Source organism: Spermophilus citellus, assembly GCF_964194105.1.
Source record: "Spermophilus citellus genome assembly, chromosome: 1".
NCBI lineage: Eukaryota > Metazoa > Chordata > Mammalia > Rodentia > Sciuridae > Spermophilus > Spermophilus citellus.
Window position 1 is genome coordinate 3,265,001 of NC_138182.1, and position 12,058 is coordinate 3,277,058.

General features: G+C 52.2%; 1 long non-coding RNA gene across 1 annotated transcript; it reads right to left on the minus strand.

The window, feature by feature from the left end:
• Positions 1-1,495: 1,495 nt before the first annotated feature.
• On the minus strand, positions 1,496-10,221 carry LOC308643653. The gene is made up of 3 exons (XR_014020768.1): positions 10,118-10,221; positions 6,978-7,046; positions 1,496-1,765 (listed from the first exon to the last, which is right to left on the minus strand). It is a non-coding gene; the product is annotated as an uncharacterized lncRNA (long non-coding RNA).
• Between the last annotated feature and the right edge of the window lie 1,837 nt (positions 10,222-12,058).

Consider the following 12,058-nt stretch of genomic DNA (forward strand, 5'->3'; position numbering starts at 1 on the left):
GTCTCTTTTGGTCCCTTCCCAATGTGACAGCTCTGGGTCCTGGCTCCTGTGTCACCAGGAGCAGAGGGCTCCTAGGCTTGGGATTGGGCCAGCCCCGTGCACCCTCCTTCAGGCTTCCTCTTTAGCCCTCAGGTGGGGCCCACTAAACACCCACACACCCCGGGAGCTCTGCGTCTCCAAATATTCTCATTATCAAGGAATGAGTGAAAATGTGTGGCAGGCTGGGCGCTGCTCAGGGGGAGAGCGCTTGCCTAGCAAGTGTGAGGCTCCGGGTTCTGTCTCCAGCAACACACGCACACACACACACACATACACACACACACAAACACACACACGTGCGAGTTGGTATTACCTGAAGCCCGGGTCACAGGAGGGCCCTAGCGTGTTCAGTCTTCCTGCACAGAGCGATAGGTGGCCACCTCTGGGTGTTTTGAAATGTAGTGCTGGAAGGCAGGGAAATCCCAGACTTTCACCCAGCAGGAAAACTGAGCATCAGAAACCAGAGAAGCTGGAAAGTGAGCTCTTGACTTAGTCCTTGATCCATGTTCTTCCACGTTGAACTGAATTTACCCCAAATTCCGCTTATTTAGGGAATTGTATTTAACATGCAGAAGGTGTGACGCTCGGACTATCTCATTCTTCCCTTGTTTTCAAACACAAAGTGCAGCAACATTTGTCTTAATGATTCCAATTGCTGAAAAGGTGATATGACCACATTCTGCACTGAACGCCCAGGAGAGGTAACACTGTGCACTGGGGCCCCGGGCTGTTCCCAAACCATAAGTTCCAGCCAAAGTCTGTGGAGTGAAGAAAGGACAACTTGCCCAGGTCTGCCATCGCCACCTGGTACCAAATGAGGAAGGGCTTGGAGTTTCATTTTAAAACTGCGGAGAGGTTATTGGACCAGAAGTGAAGTTGTGCAATGCTCTCAGCTTGTTGAGTGTAAAGAAACGTGTGTGAACTCAACAGCACAGAAGTCAGCAGTGAGCGAAGTTGAATGAACTTAAGATGCCCAAGAGAGTTTAGCAGGAGAGTGACTGGTGTCTTGCCATCCTTTACTCTATAGTAAAAGCTCAAAAATAATTCCTTGATCCACCCTCCAGCTGGCCAAGGGGCGGTGCCTCCCTGAGCTGGGGGAGGAACTTGGACATCTAAGGCCAGCCCACACCCTCCGCTTCAGGTCAGCTCTACCATTTAGGGCTGTTTGACTTGGGGAGCCTGTTTCCCCATCTGAGGAAACGCGTGCAGAGTTAAACGGGAGAAGAAGTGAAAGAGCATCAGAGTGTGTGGGATCAGCATGAACCCTTCCCAGGCTCCCTCAGAAGTAGGGCTGGGGGAGAGCAGTCTGCAGAGACACAGTGCCCAGCCTCCCTGCTCAATTTTCTTACCTTCCTTCTCACCACTCCCCACTGCTGTTATTTTGTTCCATTTCTGAACGTCCCTACCTTGTGCTGCCCATTGTCCCTTGGTTTTGCCCTAGGGGAAAGCTGACGGCTTGAAGTGCTTCCGGTGGAAGCTGCTGGAGCCTCCCTGCTGCAGGCTGCCTGCAGCCCCCAGGTCTGGCTCTGAGGGCCGCGCACTCCAGGCAGCAGAGGGAGGCCAGCGAGGGCACCCCTCCAGGTCGCCTTGGGGACACTGCGAGTTTGCTGAACCCCCCTCCCCTGGCTCACCTCTCCTGCTGAGCCGGCTGCCTCCACTGCTTCTCATTCCTGGGGGAGTTCTCAGCAGCACCAAGCTATTTGCTAGGGCAATGGATGGTGGACGGCTGGAAAGAGGGAGAAACAGTTGTCAAAGCAAATTAATTATTAATGCGTATAGTTTTCCTGAAGGATTCTGAAATCTGAAGAATCTGGGAATCCCGATCGTTCAGGTGGAGCCCCGAGGACTCCTATTGGCTCACACCATGGATGGAGGCACAGAGGCTGCTGCCCAAGCACTTCCCTGCCGTGACCGGTGGTCACACCTCCTTCCACAGGCAGCTGGCCTCTCCCGGGAGCCACCATCATGCTGGCTGAGGGATGGAGAAAAGGCCAGAAAAGGGCTTGTTGCTCCAAAAATAAGAGCACCTCCCAAACTGGCCAACCCCTCCCAGGAGATCAAGGCCTGCAGCCCATGACAGCTGCCCCAAAGTGCGCTGCCTCTGGTCCCAAGTCCAGTGTTCACAGTTGGGCGGGGATGAGGTCCTGGGGTGGGACGCAATGGTTCTGAGAAGATGGGGACTTCTCAGGGACTGGGCGGTGCTGCCATAAACACGGAGACCCCTTGGTGCTGCAGAGGAGACCCTGGAGCACCCGGCCAGCTCAGGTGCGGGGGCAGTATGCTGGGTCTGCACAATGGCAGCTGGGTCTGTGTTGCTCCAAGTTGCTTTGATTTTGGAAGCTAATTAGGTTTCCTCCCTTTATGTTCATGGACTAAAAATTAGAACAGAATAAAACTGCAGAGAAACAGAGACACCCTTACATTTGCCCTCTCTCTCTTTCCTTCTCCCCTGCCCTCTTTCCCACCGTTCACATCTCACCATTCATATACATCGTTTCTTTTCCACTGAGCAGCGTAGCCTCAGGCTCCCTCCTGTCCCAACCCACATTCCACCCCACAGGGCCTGATGGCCGCCCCCAGCACACGGGTCAGCAGGGTCTCCGTTGAGGCCACCAGGACTGACCCTCAGGCCTCTTCTGGTTTCACTCTCTCAGAACACCATATTCCCATGCGGAAGTCAATATCTGAGATGGAGGAGGGTTGCTGGGTTTTTCATCTCCTGCCATGAATGTTTTCATGCCCGTTGCCAAATCCCCCTCCTACGTGTTGGAACACAGGTCTGATTTTTCTAAACCACATTCTCTTTATGAATAAGAATTTTTGGTTGATTTTCAATCAGAAAACCGCTTTCATAACTTAAATGTCTCTGAAATAAGATCATTCACATAGCTGCGCTTCAGAGGAATGAGAGCGGCCACACCAAACACAAGTTAAAAAGGAGGAACGGAGAAAAGGTGGAAAAGATGAAAGGACCAAGCCCTGAATTACGGAGAGGAAGCTTCGAGGTGGGGGGACTGGGTGACCCCCCTCTCCTTACTAACCCTCTCCAGTCCCAGAGCTGTTCTGTTGGCCTTGATGATGGTTCAGGTCTAGTCTACAGTCAGCGGCAAACTCGTCCGAGTCAGGCCACAGTGTCTGCCCTTCTCCCCTTTGTTTGGCCCATTTCCCTAACAGAATTCTTCGACCTGAGCTGGAGAGATGCTTGTTATCTGACTCCGATGGTCACTCAACGCCGACTCTGGTTGGCTGCCCAGGTGTGCCCGCAGTGAGCATCCTGGGCGTTTCCAGGTGGGTTGAACTCACAACAGGCAGCACAGACCATGTGCCTGGGTCCGTCTCGGGAAGGAAGCGTGTCTAGTCCCCAGGAAAGGGAAGCATTCCACCGCTGCGGTGGTCTGGCTGCGAGAGCGAGACACTTCAGTCCTCTCTAGGGAGTGTCAGGTCGTTTACCATCCGGCTGTGTTTGGGGACGTCCATCAGGCCCTTCTCTTCCTTTTTGGAGCCTATTGAGGACATCTGAAAAACTGACAGGTATTTCTCATCTGTACTGCTTAGTTGTGAACACACAAATTCAAAGCTTGGTTCGCTCTAATGATAGTGAAGATTGAGGAGAAACGTGCGAGAAGAATAAGAGTCCAGGTCTCGCTCGCTCTCCGGAAGTGAGTCTGACACACGCGGAAAACCTGGTCAAGCGACAGAGGGTCAGTCCCACGTTGTGGGTGGGCTCTTGGAGCAGGGCTCCCGGGGAGGACTCGGTGGGAGGGTGTGGCCCTGAGCGGAGGAGGCAGAGCCAGACAGTGGAGAGCCGTGAAGGCCGTCTTCAGTCAGGTCTGCCGCACACACAGCCCTTGTTTCAGGAAATGACAGAACTTATTTTAAAAACCGTGTGCTTCCGTGATTTCGGTGAGTTTTTCCAAACCCGGCTGCAGTCTTGACAAGCTTTTGGCCTGTCCCACGGTGCTCCATCTGGGAGCGCGCAACCTGACATCCTCCTCTGTGGAGCGGGTCTCGGGCTTGCTTCCCTCTTGCCGGGGAGGAGGATGGCCTCTCTTGGTGCTGTTGGAGCCTGGTGAGGGCCTCTCCGTCTCCCGGCCGGGGAGGAGCGGCTTCTCCTCATGGTTTCCTCTATTTGAGTTCTTTTCATGTGTCCTCTTTGGATCTCACCATCCTCCCATTAACAGAGCATCTGGTTTATTGAGCACCTTTTAGTAAAGGCTTAGTGCATGTCCATCACTGCAAAAGGCCACGTGGCCTTCTTTCACCTTTGTAACGGCCCTATGAGGGGGTCAGTGTCAAGAGGTGCCTTATCAGAAGGAGGAACTGAGCCTGGGAAGATTTCAAGGGAGAGTTGTGTGTTTTTCCAAGTCATAGATTTTTCACCTATAAGACAAGGGTGGTGACAGGCCCTCCTGAGACAGCTGGTGTGGCCTCCGGTGGCATGTGGCACCAGGAGTCAATTACAGTGGTCATTGTCATGCAGTAGCTCTTCATTTTCCCCCAAAGAACAGCAACATGTATCCATCTCAGACTCTGCTAAGGGCACGCACTTGCTGGAACCGTGGAGAGGGACCGCCCACCTGACCAGCGCTGCCCACCAGCCCTGAGCTCACACTTGAGCTGTACGATTGGGCTGGCAGCTGGGCCTCAGCCAGGCGTACCTTGTCCCACTCCTGAGAAGGCCGTGCAGTTCAGCATGGCCCCACTCAGGAGGTCGGTCCAGGAGAATTAGAATCAAATGATTTCAGGTTAAAAAAAAAATTGAAGTCTGACTTATTTCCAGCATGACTGCCCTTTGATTAAGGGTGATTTTCATTAGAGTGGCCACAATTTCCTCATAGTCTTTTAATGTCTCAGAATGAAATACATTTTTTTTAAAAAAAAAAGGGCTGGGATGTGGCTCAGTGATGAAATGCCCCCCGTTCGATCCCTGGTACCAAACAGAGAACAAACAAAACCAGGAGAGTGTGGCAGGGCCACAGAGAGGGGAAGTTACACAGTGTTTAGCTGACTTAGCGTGACAGCCTTTGTCTTTCTTTGAAATCTTTTTATTCTTAAATTATTTCAGATTTACACGGAAGAGCTGTAAATATAGTAGAGACCATTTTCCTTACTGTTTGTATCTTTCATAACACAGAACACTAACCAGACCGAGCAACTAACTTGTGTACAATACCATGACCAACTCACACCATAACCAACCTGAAGAGCACAGCTCACCCACAGACTATAACTAATCCACAGATCACAACCAACCCGCGGGCTGTCCGGATTTCACTGTTTCCCACAAAGTCATGCACAATCAGCCGTGGTACCTCCGTGGTCCCTCAGTCTGTCCTTCCCTTGTGTCTGTCTTAGGACCCTTGAAGAACAGAGGTCCTGTGGGTACCCTAGGCCCTGGTTGTCCGGTACTATTTTAAAAAAATATTTATTGTTTAGCTGTAGTTGGACACAATACCTTCATTTTACTTATGTACCTTTATGTGGTGCTGAGAATCGAACCCAGGGCCTAGCACATGCCAGGGAGCTCTCTGCCACTGAGCCACAGTCCCTGCCCTTGTCGGGTAATTTTTAATGGACAGAGGTTAAGTAGGTTTGGAGATGTGTGGAGGCTACGCAGGCTTGGAGATGTGTGGAGGCTACGCAGATTTGGAGATGTGCGGAGGCGACCCGCGTGGTGCTGCCATCACCTGGTGTTCCACCACTGGAGCCAGGTGGGGGATCTGTGGGGTTCCTCATCCTGCCCTTCCCACCCATAAACTATGGCTTACAAACGAGCCTTGGTCTGGGCATTCTGCCCTCCACAGCCTCAGGGGGAACCGGGGGTTAGGCAATGCAGCCACAGCCAAGAAACTCCTCAGTTGGCAGCCACCAGCAGGAGCCAGGAGGAGGAGTCAGCAGATCTGCTTTGGAGGACCCTCCCCAACCACACCTGGGCCCTGACCTCCAGTCTCCAGACCCTCTGGACGGCAGGTTTTGTTCAAGCCCCCAGGCTGCGGTATTTGTCAGGTGAGACACAGTGAACTAACACGATTGCGCACCTCCCTGGGGCTGAGTTTATAACTTATATAGCATAATTTTAAAGGACCAAAGGAATCAAAGTCCATGATTTAGAAATGCTTCAGGCACTCTGCCCAACAGTCATGGGCACTGACAGCCACGCCCATCCAGATCATTTTTGCTAAAACCTGGGTCTAATTCATGCTCGGCCCAAAGCCAATGGACACGTGCTAATTCCCATGGCCGAGTTAAGGTCACCAGAATTCCTGTCCTTGAGGTAGGCTCAGCCATGAGACTCACTCACATGCACAACACCCAACTGTTGTGGCGTGAGAATCCAAGTGCTCAGAGTTGTACCACTGTCTTTTATTTACAGTGTGTGGGGTGCCTTAGCCGCTGTACTAAGATCATCATCTCAGTTATCTCCTCCATCTCTAGCTTGGACCATCCTGTGGGTTTAACCTGTTCTGCCCTCCCCCCACCTGCCTGTCTTGCAGCTCCCTGGAGGTGGGGGGCACGTTAGTCATTCTCCTAAAATTATCACCTCTATTCTTTCTCAGTCTTCGTATCTTTAGGATGTTTAATTCAATTAACTCAGAACTCACCCCTCCTTCCTTCTCTCAGACCCAGGGGAAAGAAAAGCAAGCACCTTCCCTTTCATCGAAAAGGCTGCTGGATGCAGACCGAGGAGATTCCCTCTGTGCTGCTCCCTGGCCCTGCCTGCTTCCACATCACTGACAGCTTGACGGGTTCATTTGCCTGCTTGTTTGCTAACCTCCAAGTGGCAGGGTCTAGCAGTCCCTGGATGCTCTTCCCTCTCACCTGCCCAGGCCAGCCAGTGCCCTGAAAGGGAACCTGGTCTCCAGCCTGTGGCTTCGGGGCTGAGCCCATGGCTCTGGCAGGCCCTGGAGGCCGCGAGGAGGCAGCCTGCGGTGGCTCACCTTGCCGATCCGACCCCTGCATTGTCCCCATTGCTCCAGCTGACATCCATGCCCAGGGTCTTCCTCTTCCTGCCAACAAAACACACAAACCAGGTGAGGGGGCCGAAAAGATGGGAACCTTGAACTTCAGGAGAGAGCTGGGTGGATCGTTTCCCTGGCCACTGGCCTTTCTAGGAGATGAATGTTTGTATGTTGGTGATGAAGCATGTCCATGTCCAAGCCTTTCCTTCTCGGGGAGCCTGAGACGTCCCTGGACTCCGAGGACAGTGGCGCTGTGCTGCGCTGTGCGCTGGGTAGGCCGCCTTGGCTCACTGGCTTCCTCTGCTCTGTGGGGTCCATCCTTGGGAGAGCTCTTCTGAGCCTAAGGCGAGGCGTCCAGAGCAAGAGGATGAGGGCGCTGGCCAGCACCCTGTCCACCCTTCAGTTGAAGCTGCTCAGAGACACCGGCTCAGAGTCCTCTGCAGCCAAACCAGGGCCTCCTGCTGGGGTCATGAGTGGACCTGGCGTTGGAATTAAGAGGAGGGTCCCTCTGGGAGTGGAAAGAAGACCCCTGCAGAGGCCGCTGCCAGAGGCCCAGCCACCCTCTGGGTGTTCCCAGGGCAGGGAGTGACACTTGCCTGCCCTGCCACAGGAGGCTGAGTGTTCAGGTCACAGTCCAAGTTCCTAGAATGCAAGGCCCTGGGCTTGTCCCGGTCAACAACGTGCCCTCGGGATGATGAGACGTGAGGAAACCCTAACAAGGGAAAACGTGGTCCAGGCCGGGCAACACCCACATTTACCAAGGAGTGTCCAGGCCCCAGTGTGCACTGCCCACCCCGCTGCTCCTTGGCAGCAGTACAGGGACAGGTGGCGGGAGGGGTGAGGGTCGGCCCAGACAAACACAGGCTCCAAGGGGCTTTTCCCAACCGGGGACCTAGCAGAGGTTTCCTGTCAATGAAGGATGGGGGCCCAGAGATTAGAAAGGAGAGCACCCCATCCAAAGTGAAATATTGACGACTCGGAGAGGGGTGTGTACACAGTATTTATATTTGGAAACCAAATTATGTACATTGTGTGTTCATAATACAAAAATAGAGAGCAGAATGTGATCCGGTCTTTGCTCACGTGGTCTGTGCATCATGCAAGCATATGGTGCAATTCACCATGCATGGTCCGTACACCAGGAGGCTTCTCCTTTAAGGAAGATTATGCATCTATTCAAAAGTAAACCTCCGTTTTCTTTTACTTAAAGAAAAGAGATAAAAACACTCAGGGAACAAAATGTAATGTTTAAGAAAGTTGCAGGACCACTCTTAGAGAAGTAGGTTCTCAACTTTGTGCTCCAGGAGTCTCTGGTTGGCCCTAAGATGGAAACGTCAATCAAGGGCTTGGAGGGAAACAGTCCATAACAGTGAGACATATGCAGAACCTTTCACAGGCTGCAAGGCACACTTCCTGCGCATAACTTGGGCTTGTTCAGTTTGTAAATAGCACAAAGTTTGGGAACTGGGGTGAATTTGCATTAGGATCCCGGAAAAGCTAGATATGTCAAAATGTGGACAATTCTACGATTGGATGGAAACCAACCACACTAAATGCACTTGGTAACAAAAACACCAATTGCATTTTGGTTATGGGGAAGCTGTGGCTTGACCAAAGTTGACGTGAGACAGAACTCAGATTCAGTGCATGGAAGGCTATGTGTGCTGGGTGTGGTTGCTGTAAGAGCCAGCACAGCTGGAACTGCATCAATAGAGGTAGTGACTCTGGACCAAGGAGGTTCTCATCTTTAATCTTTGTCTAAGGACTAAATGTGGGGGCAGGGAGAAGGGGAGACCACTTTTGAGTCTCTACGTCTAAGGTCAGTTCCCTCCCATGACTTAATTTAATTACCTCTAGAGCCCCTTCTGCAAATATAATGACATTGGGGATTAGGTTTCAACATGTGAATTTGGGGGGGGCACAGTCTAATTTGCAGCAGTCATCTCATGATTCAAAGCATTTAAAGTCGAATGGCACACACAGGAAGTCCCATTAAATGTGCTGTTATTATTTAGATGTTATTTGAATCTGGGTATTAATTTAATGGGAGGGTAAACAAACTGGATTAGGAGCCATCTCATGTGAGGAATGTTTAAAGGATAAAATGACTAGATTGAAAACACAAGACCCTGGGGGGCGAGCTGCCTCAGCTGGCTGGGGACCTGGTGCAATTCCAGGAGCTGCGATCTGATTGGAGGGTGCTGGGAGCTCGAGGGGTTGTCTGGGCATAGGTGAGTGCAGCCTCGGGACCAGCTCCCTGGACGTGGTGCGTACTGGGCACTTGTTTCTAGAGGACGATTTGGTGATGTGAACCAAGGGTATTGGAAATGTGTAATCTGCCTTCCTCACTTTGTATTCGGAGAACTTTTCCAAAAGAAATGGTCAAGGGCATGTGGACACGGAAGTTATTTCACTATATAATTTGTGATAGCAAAATATTAGGAACAACCCCAATATCCCCAAATAAGAGACTGAGTAAAGATAATATGTAAAAAAAAAAAGTGCTGCCCAGGAATTTAAAATAATTGTGGGTTCCCAGATGTATTCCTGGAATTTTGAAACATCAGAAAAGCATTTGAAATGATTGTATATTTCCAAAGGGATTTATGACATGTTGAAAAATGAGAAGACCAGGACTCAGAACAGTGTGTGGCGAGTAATCCAAGGTCTATTTTTAGAAAGAACAAGTGTGCTGGCCTTGTGTCCATAAGTGGTGCCCACGTGGTGGCATTCAGGAGATGTCTCCAAGGAAGGACTGGCAGAGGTCGGTCAGGGAGCTAGGGGAACTTTGCCTCCTCTCTATCTATCTATCAGTCTGTCTATCTGTCTACCTATCTGTCTATCTATCTGTCTGCTTATCTATCTGTCTGTCTATCAATCTAGATGCCCAGCTCTCTGCTGGAGCCACGGTAGTGGGCTAAGCATGGTTTTGGCAGGTCAGAGATGCCCAAGCCATTTTGCACAACCAGGACACGCTGATCTAAGGGTCCCTTGGGGCCTGGGGAGAGAGAAGTCAGAAGCAGCAGTGACTGGCCAGGAAGGTCAGTATGTCTGCCAAGAACTCACATAGGCTACCTAGAGCCATCACCTTGAGACCCCTATCTTTGACACACCCTCACCTTTATGATGATTACGCAGGGTCAGAATATCTTGGGTCAGCAGTGTCCCCTCTGCACCGTCCAGTGATGTGGCCAGTGCAGGCCTGCAGGCCGTTCCACCTGTCAGTGCACCGTCTTGTACTGACAGAACTGGGTCTGTGTCAGCTGATGGATGACTTAGAGGACTGGCCCTGCTGCCTACCAGTCACTGAGAATGGAGTCCTGCCCATCTTGTCCTTGGATTCTCCTAGAGCTCAGCATATCACAGACCCTGGGTCAACATCTGTTTAAAAATGAGTGAAAGATGTAGGTAAGGATCTGGCACATTGTAGGTGCTCAGTCGGCATGGCCACTGCGTGGTGGGTGTGTTTGAAGAAGTGTGCCCCTGCTTCCTCCCCCTCAGAGTGCAGATTGGCAATGGATTGGGGCTGTCCATGGTATGTTCCATAGTGTGTGCTATGTGGGAGGCTACACAGTGGAGGCCGACTCCACATGGCTAAATGCTTGGCCACCAGCCATCTGCCAAGGACCCACCTATCACTGAGCAGAAGTATTCTAATAGAGCAGCCATGGTCCTGGGCTGTCACATCGACAGAACTCTGACTTTGGAGCACTCTGCTAGGCTGCTGGAGAGAGTGCACACGCTCAGCCAGATCACGAGGCTGGAGGCTGTGGGCTCCTGGCACGACTGCAGGCGGACTCCACTCTGTCTCTGCTGTGCTCTCCTCACTGGGATTCTGCTGGGGCTGCAAGCTCTGTGCAGATACACCCCCAGTTTGTCCCATGTATCTGTCACCCCTTCCTGCTGCCATTTGAACTGTCCCACTTCTGTCCTGTTTTCTGGCACCAGGGATCTTCAGAGCAGAGATGTCAAAACTCTCTGATGGCATCTGTTAGGGTTCTCTCTGGGTCTCCTGAGGTTCTGTTGGCTTCCTCCTGTTTATCACTCTCCTTGGCAGGGACTTTGCTATTCCGGGTGTGTGTCTTCTAATCACTTGCAAATGAACATGCAGGAGGATTACAGAGATTCTTTAGAAAAGCAGCCCAGACTTCCCAGGAGAACACTGTGCCTCAGACTGGCGTCAGACCACGTCATTTCTCTCTCCCCTCTTGGGACCAGCCCCACCTCCTGGATTGATTCAGAGGGACTCCGGCCTCAGTCTCTCCAACCCCCAACGGAGTGTGCATGTGTCCCCAGGCATGGAGGCGCCCGTGGCTTCTCTGTCCCTGGGACCTGAGCACCAGCATGTCTCCCACCCTCAGGAGATGTGTCCTCCTCAGCATGGCTGACCCCAGCGAAGCTCCCTCCTGCCCTGACCATCCCAGAGCTTCCCACTCTCCTGACCTCCCTGCCTGGGTGCCCCCCAGCCCCCAGCCAGGGACCCCTTCTGTGGCCTCCCACTGCATGGAGAAGAAAACCCTGCTCCTCCTGAGGCCTCTAGGCCCTGTAGGACCTGGTGCCAGGCTTCCTCCCACCTCTGGTGGCCAGCCAGCTCTGGCCTGTGGGCTCCTGTCACAAGCCTTGTGGCTTTGTCTCCTGAGACAGACCCCGATAGACCCTCTTCCCATGCTGGAGCTCACCAGTCCTCAGTGCTCAGCACCAGCCCTGCTCGAGAGGCCATTCCCTCTGGGCTCGGAGGAACATGCCAGCCGCCCCTTCCCATGGCTGTTCTCTGCGATCTAGCCCTGAGGAAAGTTTACTGACTTGCCTATTTATGGACCATCTCACTGCAAAACCCCAGGTTCTACAAGAACAGGAACCGCATTTGATTTGCTCATTCCACATTCTCAGTGCAAAACACTGCATCTGTCCTGGAGGAGGTGCCCGGAGGAAGTGCCCGCTGAGCATTTGTTACATAGCTCACCAGGTCAGGGTCAGGTGACTGTGAACGTCAGGTTATGCTCATTAACTAATTTCCACTGTGGGGTCAAAAAATGGTTTGGTTGCCTCACTTCTCTCCT